At 43.9% G+C, this 9,580-nt stretch overlaps 1 pseudogene across 1 annotated transcript; it reads right to left on the bottom strand.

Moving 5' to 3' along the window:
- Positions 1-3,593: 3,593 nt before the first annotated feature.
- On the bottom strand, positions 3,594-8,694 carry LOC147442253 (beta-glucosidase 34-like; annotated as a pseudogene). The gene is made up of 13 exons (XR_015190188.1): positions 8,254-8,694; positions 7,751-7,823; positions 7,605-7,663; positions 7,359-7,434; positions 7,072-7,152; positions 6,891-6,978; positions 6,522-6,789; positions 6,171-6,289; positions 5,214-5,434; positions 5,064-5,095; positions 4,890-4,984; positions 4,574-4,676; positions 3,594-4,043 (listed from the first exon to the last, which is right to left on the bottom strand). The product of XR_015190188.1 is annotated as a beta-glucosidase 34-like (transcript).
- Positions 8,695-9,580: the final 886 nt, after the last annotated feature.

Genomic DNA, 9,580 nt, shown 5'->3' with positions numbered 1-9,580 from the left:
ACATGTAGGCACCTCCTTGAATCAACTGGCAATCCAAAGACTGGGGCAACTTAATCTCGGATGATTCACCCTGGTGGCCACTTTACTACACAGACCAGATCTCCTCAAACGACTACAGCAAGGCAGTCAAACTTTCCAAAAAAGGATTTAGAGAGTGGAAAGATCTTTGGAACTCCACTGAGAACAAATGGCTTTCTCCTGATGAGCTCCTGATTGCCTGCGATCTGCCCCTGGGAGCTTCAATTCATCACCGCTAGAATCTCCTCTTTCCCAAAGGGAATGATGTGGACTCTACAACTATTTGAATCACCCTCTCCCTTCAACTTTGTTTGGAGAGGGCACTTCAAACTGACGCATCCTCAACCTATTCTCCCGGAACTTGATCCACCTCTTCACATCTCACTTAATAGAAGGTGGTGCACTAACTTTGACAGGAAGCAATGGTGTTTTAAGTTCCAACAGCTATGGAGTCCGATGATCCCCCCAAAGAAGTCCCTTCTTCTTTGTCTTCTTCTCCCAAAAGCCATATGGATAGGCCAAAGGTCTATTCAGGTTGGGTTAAACAATGGGATTTGTTGCAGATGTGGAAGTTCTATTGAAAATGTTCATCACCTATTCATTGATTGTCAATTTGATAAGCCTGTTATATCTCCTCTTAGCAAATTGCTAGGCAAACCGTTGTCCTGGAAACAATGGCTTCTGGGTGATAATATAGCCATTCTCTTTGAGGCTTGGAACAAGGTCCGTGTGGACTTTTTCTGGGCAATATGGAGGCAAAGAACCAGTTCCTTTTTTGAAGGAGTTCACCAGGCACCTAGCCTCAAAGTGTTGTTCTCCGATTTTTCTTTGCAAGAAAGACGAGCGAAAGCTGCGGTTTGGAGGAGCAAGCTCATTATCTTCAGGAGGATCCTCGCAGTCTTCCATGCGCATACTGCTTACCTACCTACTCTCTTTCTTACCGAAGAAGAACCCAACACTTTCTCTAGATGGACTGAAGAGATGCTGTAGGAAGCTAGCTTCACAATCGCTAAAGTTGAAGATGCGGACAGAATCCTTGACCAACTTCATTATTTGGTTCGGAAAGTGCATGATCTCGCAGACATTCTCCCTCCTTCCCTCAATGGCTTACCCAATGCTGGATGAACTTTGTGTCTTTGTATCTATGATCATTAGCCAGGGATGTTTTTTGTGCAGTACGACAGTAACAGTGCATTGCTCCTTTTTTGTAATTATCCATGTTGGCCTCCTTGCCTACCTCGTTTGTAGTATCTTATTTTCTCTCTAATATAATTCACTGCGCCTGACTATTTTTTTAAAAAAAGTGAAAGGATCACGATAGCTTTCTAAAATTATAAAAAAGTAATAAAGTCATTAGGTTGAGTTTAACTGGAATCAATGTTCGGGAAAGGATTGTTTTAGCTTAGCATTGAGCCGGTTGAAAATCGAGACTAGCCGGTTGAAAATCATGGTAACGAGAAGTAAAACGATGAAATATGTAAGAAACTAGTTTTAAAATCTTACAAATTTAAGCTAGTTTCGGTTCGCTTCTTTGTGATGAGGAGGAAATTTGACCAATGGTCTCTTAATAAAAGAGACTTTCTCCAACATTGATTAGAACTAATTGATAGAATGCAAGAAAAGTCAAGCCAAGTGAGGCTATGAAGTAAAAAGAACTCATCAATGTGTGTGTGTGTGTGTGTGTGTGTGTGTGTGTGTGTGTGTGCCCATGCAGAAGCTTGTTGCGCCAAGTTTGTTATCTCCTTGGCTAAACAGGATCAAGTTTGGGCTGTCAAGGTCAAAGATATGATAGAAACATCTAAACTTGGCTCGGATGGTGGAAAGTGGAGAGAGGTGGAGGTCCATGACAAACTGGTAGCCCCGGAGTGGTCTACCTTAAGACTGGGAGGCAGCTCAAGAGAATTGGCAAGAAAATGCAAGAGAGCTGCAAGAGTCTTAAAGTAGGGGGAAGAAGTCAGATACTTCAAGAAGTCCATTTTGCATTGGTCCCCCTGGCTGTCCAAAGTTGTAGATCTGCCACAAACTCCCTATTGGATTGAGACAGCCAAGAAACTGAATAATAAGGTTCTGAAGCGGCTTGGACACTTCTAGGACAGTGGCAACAAGAGTTGGAACACCATGGACCTTCTGGTTACCCAGTACCAACTAAATAGCTTGGAGGTCTTGCTGGTCCACAAAGTGATGAAGGAGCTTGACAATGTAGTGATGTCATCTATGATTCGGTGTTTGACTGGAATGCCTGGAAATGGCCCAGAAGCAGTCTATTAGGGAAACCCCATCCTAAAAGCATTTATCAGACAATGATGCATAAGAAAAATTGGTCTAGCCCCCTAAACAAGCTACGGAAAAAGCAATGGCTGGAGGAAAGGTGGGAGCAAGTATTGGAGTACATATGGAAGCCAAAGGTTCCGCAGCACATGAAGGTCTTTCTATGGAAGGTAATTTGGGGTGCTCTACCGACGGGGGTGAAGATTCAGGAGAGAGGGATTGGATCATATCGATGCTTGGGGTGCAAGACAGCTAGAGAAGATCTGGCCCACCTATTCATGGACTGCCCAACTATTAAAGGCCTCGCAGGGAAAATATGCAAGTGGGTCCAAAGAACATGGAAAATTAGGTTCTTCAAGACTGACCTATTCCTTGGAGGCAAGAATTCAGAAAGTCCTGCCCTCCTCGTCAGCACTCAAATCGTCAGATATTTCTTTTTACATAATGTATGGCAGACAAGGAACCGCCGTGTGTTTGAAGGAGGTTCTGAGGTGGCAAGCTTCGCAGAAATTACCCAAGAAAGCAAAGTGCTAATATGGAAGCTCGAGCGCAAGTAGCACTCAGAGGATTGGTCTAGGACTACTTGTGCATTGTTGTCAACAGATGGAATGCCTACAACGTAAAGATCTCAAAAGGACCATTTTTTGGACCATATGTATCGATGGGGGTGGTTGCCCTGTTGTAATTATAGTCTCTGGATGATGTCATGGCTCAACAAGAGCATGACCTTGTAATTTTTTTGGGCTGCTCAATATAATTCACTCACAATTGTGAGTTTTGCAAAATAAATTAAAAATTACTAGAATTATGCAAGGTGAAGCTTCACTTGGAACATTCTAAAACAATAGAATGTAAGAAAAGCCAACCAATACAGGATGTGAAATGAAGGGTGAAATAAAGGGTGATATTTAAAGCAAGTCTCAATCATCACTGACAACATTTAAAGTATGCCTAACCTGCCGCTTCTCTAAGGCTTCTTTTAGAAAGCCAAAAGGAAAAAGAGAGTGTAAAAACATTAAAGGTCTCTTCTTCCTTAGAAATTTTAAGCTCCATTATATAGTATAAAAATATAAAAGTCATTTTGATTATGTGTGTATAATGGACAATAAAATTTTATATGAAAATAAAAAAAAGACTTGTGATTGCAAGCACTCATTCATACCCGTTCCCATAATTGATATTATCTTCAGTAGGCACCTTAAAAGGATAAAAGCGAACTGACCTCGTTTAAAAAAAAAATCCGAGTTATTTTGTCAGCATTACAGTAATATATGTCACGACTCTCAAGTCACAAGTTTTGGAGCAGGTACTCTTTCCCGTTCGAGCGAGCGAGAGAGAGAGAGAGAGACGAGAGAGAGAGAGAGAGAGAGAGACGACTCTCAAGTCACAAGTTTTGGAGCAGGTACTCTTTCCCGTGCGAGAGAGAGAGAGAGACGACTCTCAAGTCACAAGTTTTGGAGCAGGTACTCTTTCCCGTGCGAAAGAGAGAGAGAGAGAGAGAGAGAGTCAAAAGGTTATTTTGTCGCCAGAGTGAGTCACACGTTCTGGAGAGTTGTGGCTGAGGCAAGGGGAGAGTGAGTGGTGATGGCAAGCGTGGAGTTGCTGCTGCTGCTGAGAACCATTTGATGCCAAAACGCAGATAACGATCCATGTCCTCATCCACGTACACCAACCCAAATCGATTGGCCAAGCCTTGGAAGAGCTCAAATCCATCCATTAGTGACCAAGCAAAAACGCCTCTCACATCACCTCCATCCCTACGCATAAATATATACTTGTCAGCCATCCCTTCCCTTAACCACAAGAAGTTTTGGACAAATTTTCACAATATTTCCTACATTGTGATTCACCTCACCACCATGAGCTTCTATGAGGGATGCACCGCATACGTAGCTAGGTACGATTAGGGGCAAGGGACCACCGACCCCGTGATTCACCTCAACATCATGAGCTTCTATGAGGGAGGCACCGCATACCTAGCTAAGTACGATTGGGGGCAAGGCGGTCCCTTGCCCCCAATCGTACTTAGCTAGGTATGCGGTGCCTCTCGAGCAAAAGCTCATGATGTTATGCATTCATTGTATGAAAAACACTGAGAAAAACTCCCTTTTCCTACATGAGAAAATTTCTAAATCTTCTTGTGAACAAAGCTATACAACTACTAGAAAGAGGTACTATTGCACTCTATTCGTCTATTCAGATCAGCTGGTGATGCTCTCCCCAATCTTACATGATCACTACTTGACTTGTTCAGTAAAGCGGAAGAGTAAATCAACTAGAATGTCACCTGATAGCCTCGCTTAAAGTTGCATAGTCCGAATGAAAGTACTGCACGCGTGCCGTATCATTCAGGTTCTCTCCCATATCCAGTGCTGATGCAATTCCCCAACCTGTTCATAGCCCATGCTTGATTAGCTACTTGGCACTTGAACAATGTTGATGATCACATTTACTACAATCATGTACACAATATAGTAATGCATGAAAGAGGACAAGAAACTTGCAATGCTAAAGCACTAAACAAACATCCCCAACTAGGGCTCCCACAGTCCGACATACATGTACTGGTGTGACAAGCTTGCAGATGAATGTCCTTCCCCTACCTGTCTCAGTTATATACATGGTCGGGTTGCTATATCGCTCTCATATACTCCACAATTCTTGTAATACACCATGGAACTGAAAACTCTAGGGTACCCTAGCACACCAAATTTCTGACAAATCAGACACTGCATATAGTTAAATCCTTACCCATACCTCAATATCTATCTCCTCACCTCACCAATTGCAACACCATCTAGATCATAGTCTGCCATCATCAGAACCCAACAAATCAAAAGCTTGGTTAGACACATTTCCATTCATGATTTGCTCATTGATCAGATAAGGAATGAGAGTAGCATCTTTCTACAAAGGGAGTGGAAAACCTGTAACATTAGCCCTCATATCTTGAAAATAGCCGAGCTCAGTATCTTGATAAACAGAACTGGTGTCTATCGCATACATGGCCGATACCACATTTAGTCCCAGGAAATCCCACGAGGCACGCAACTCTGCTGCTTGCGTCGGTGTAAAGCTTGGAAGGCGAGGCCCCACCATAGTCTTCATGCTCTTAGGGTAGTCCCCAAAGCTCAACGGGTCCATGAACCTGATTAAATCAACCTTCAATTTACCATCTTCAAATAGAATCAACAATTTTAGCCACTTGTGGGTGATCCACGGTTGGGATCACATGGTATATCGACTTCGGCATTCACTCTCATATGGTTGTAAGACTGACCTTGGGCTTGAAGGCTCAGCTAGTGAGCCGGCTGACCTTCAAAGACTTATCAGCCAGGTACAGACTCGAGCCTGATCCAGAGAACTGAGTTGGGCATGTGCCCAACTTGGTTGTGTGCTTGAGTAGACAAGTGCTCACTTAGGATCATACTTGGTTATGTACATACAGAAGCTAGAGTCCACAAAGCTAGCAAAGATACTTGCCCTAGATGGGCTCTTGCCTCCTCTATAGCTTTATCTTTCGAGAGAACAGAGTGATTGGTAGATGGCAACAAGTACTAACTTCTGCACATTCTTATCGGTCCTAAATCGATATACGAGAAATATGCCTGTGCTAATTGCATTATTAAATTCACCACATTCCTGAGAAAATTACATCGCCAATCCTAAATCCACATACGAGCAATATGTCTATGCTAAATTGCATTACATAAGGACACAAATCTCATGCACAGGTCAAGTGTTCACATACTAATGTCATTGCTAAGGAATCTGTGTCCATTGTAAACATGCCATTCAGGTATTTAATCTGCAAACATTAATCAAACATTGAAGTATCTACTAATCCATCGTATAGTAAGAAAGGTTGAAACCAAATCACGTACCAGCCAAAATAGAAATCTTGGGCACGCTGAGCTGCCGCAACATCGTTGATGCTGGTACTATCTATCGGCTCATACCATTTGAACCAGAGAGCTATGCCTATAAGGCCCTTCTGCTGCCACTTAAAATATTTCAAAAACATTATTTATGCACATTGGCAGGAAATGATTTCTTCAACCAACATATGATTAAGCTCTATTAATCTGTGCCATAAAGGAACTGACAATGTGAAAAAAAATAAAATTAATCCGCAAAGATTACTCAGTAAGATTACACTGAAGAAGCCCAGTTACCACAAATTGCGGATGCGTCAGTTACAGCACACATAAATGCATTAACTAAGGGGTACTTACTTGTTATTCCTGCTTATACAGGCAAGCTGCTGCCGAGTGCGCTAGAAGTAAGTTGTGGCCAACAATGTAGGGCTCAGTTGCAGAGTTTCCAGTGGTGCAGTTGACTGACAAATAGGATAAGATATTGCTACTGCAACGTCCAGGTGGGCTCTGTGTGGATGCATACGCCAAGCTGGCGTAGTCATTGGGCTCATCTAGTGTTATCCAGAACTTCACCCGATTACCGAATGCTGCGAAACATGCATTTGCGTACACTACAAAATCATCTCTGCATGATCATATGAGGAACCCTTATTCTTAAAGAACTATCCAATATGCTTTTCATGGGACAAAAGAGTATTTCAGCAGTAGGTAATAGCTGCCCCTTACATGAATCGTGCACTCAACAGTCCATGGTACTCATCTTCGAGAGCTTGCGGATGATCTCCAGCCCACAAAGTGACATGAGGCTCTATGCCTGCTCAAAAAGGATTCAAGACAAGGTTGGTTACTACACAAAGATCAACCGAAACAATATAGGCAGCGCTCCTAGTCAGGCCAATATTCATACCCTTTTCAAGAAGCAGATCGATAAGTTCATTATAGTGTGCAATAGCATCTGCATTGGCAGTGGCATTTGGTACTGTGTCATCTGGAAACATCAAGGTCAAAGATGACCCATTTAGTTTGATGTTATGTTGCAACTGTGTGCAACACATACTTATTCTCGCTAAATGTTAAGGTTTATGAGTTTGATTATTGTGACAGACGCATATGTATTGTCACCTCATCTCATGAGCTCATCATGAGCAGCCAAGAAATGGGTTAAATGCCAAAATAAAGATGAGCTCTACGCACTGGGAAAGATTCGTGTCCACGCAATAGAGAACCAATATGCATCCATCCCTATTTGTTCCAGTATCTCTATATCTTCCTGTGCATGCACATCAACGACGTGCGGTCAATCAGGTGATACCTATCAACCCATTCAGGGCTCCAATTAACAATTAACTTTTACCAATTGCATTTCCCTGCCTACATTCAATTAGATAAATCAACAGAATTAATCTAGACCATGTCCTAGCCTGTCATGTCAAGTCATACCTTGTAACGATCATAATGGTCACCACAATTGCTAGGCTGCGTTGAATCCAGAACAGTGGCTGCCCAAAACCAGAAGTCAAGACTGCGGTCACATGATCACATCAAATCTGACCGAATTCACTAACACAGATTGCAAACCAACTTACAGTTTATCCGGGCATACACGTCCCAAATGCTGTCCGCCTTCTCCGTTGCGTTAACTGAGCCGTAGCCTTCATGCTGTGCCAATAAGAAACGGCCTCTTCATAATTGATGAAGCCTGACAGAGAGTAAAGACAATATATATTTCCTCCGAAACCCGACAATCCATCCTCACTATTACTGTACCGGGATCAGGTTCAGCAGCAGAGACACCGCATAACTGGGCGCCACTACAACAGAAGCTCGAATGGAAGGGGAAAAAGAAGTTAAGGGGGGAGATTCAGCAGTCCTGCGCCCCAGGGGCTTATGTTGAGAATGGGTAGCCAGATTGAAAGTCCAAGTGGTGAAGAATGTGGTTTATGTCTTAACCAGAGGCAAATGAACACAGTTGAACTATACCTTAAACACAGAAGCGATGTACCTCGACCAGCCCTTGACATATGAACACGGAAGCAATATAACTTGACCCCGCAACAGCCCTAATTGACATAGGAACAGAGAAACATACCTTGACCGCAAGGGTGAGCGCGCCAAAGATGAAGTGGGAGGGGAAGTAAGAGCGATCGATATGGGTGTTGTTGGGAAAGTCGGCAGCATCACCAAGGTGGAGGCGACCAGGAGGAGAAACTACGGAGGAGTCGAAAAGGCAGCCGGGAGGGGAGGAGCTGAGCGCATGAAGAGGCAGAAACAGGGATAGGAAGAGCAGGCGCCTCATCACTGCGACCAAAGTGAGAGAGATGGCAGCTCAACGATCTGCAATGCACCGGCGTAGCCACGTCCATGCGCCTTTTTAACAAAACTCTCATTTCGTATTTGCATAATGACAGATATCTTTATTGCCTTGATTGATTTGAGGGTCATACCGTCATTGTCAAGGATCATCATTACCAAGTAATCACACGTCAACTGCATGGTGAGAGGGTCATGCAAATGGAGGAGCTGCCTCCGTGAGCAGGGCAGGCCCTCGGTCGGAGATCAAATCGAATCTCACGACTTTTGAGGGGATGCTTCCAAGCTATTTCATCTTCCCAAATCCCCCTCACTATGTGGCACGGCTCTGGCTAGGGGGGATCTAGGGCCCAAATTTGAGAGGGTGAGACAGCTTTAATCTCAGTCGTCGGATCACGCAGTGAACTGAACTGAAGGTGAACTAAGGGCAAAAATGACGCCCGAATTCACTCCTAGTTCACCCCCCAAGTTCACCCCTAGTTCACCCGCCTCGCGAGGTGTGGATTGAACTCGGGATATCTCGCGTTGCCACACGAATGCTCTATCATCACGTTAGTGCGCGTTGTTGTCCATGTTGACCTGGCACATGATCATACCCTAATTTAGGCGCCCCTAGTTCACCTTTAGTTCACCCACCCCTAGTTTAGACGCCCTGGTTCACCCTTAGTTCAACACCAATTCACCCAACCCTAGTTCACCCCTAGTTCATTGCGTGATCCGACATCTGAGATTAAAGCCACCTCACGTCCCCAAATTTGGACCCTAGATCCCCTCTGAACCAGAGCCGTGCCATATAGTGACAAGCTTCCCAAATCTCAGGTGACGTGACCTCAATCGCGAACAAGCTATGATGGAAATCTTCTCGCTATGGGTTTGTTCACACGCAAAGGAAACGTGCACATGTTTAAGCCACTGGAGGTCCAGCGGCCAGCCTGAGGCCACACAAACTTGAAAAGGAAGAGTTGAGGCATTGATTTGGCCTCTTAATGGTGTAGATTGGACATCTACACTTTTCTCACCGTTACCTTTTCCCACTTCTCAACGTGGAGTTTCAAAGCCCAGGTGGATTTGGGCACTCACCCCAAGGGCACAAAATTTTAAACAAT

Source organism: Adiantum capillus-veneris, chromosome 14 (genome assembly GCF_014529385.1).
Source record: "Adiantum capillus-veneris isolate H3 chromosome 14, ASM1452938v2, whole genome shotgun sequence".
NCBI classification, from domain to species: Eukaryota; Viridiplantae; Streptophyta; class Polypodiopsida; order Polypodiales; family Pteridaceae; genus Adiantum; species Adiantum capillus-veneris.
Note: the sequence above shows the minus strand (reverse complement) of the source record. Positions and strands in the feature narration are given on the sequence as shown.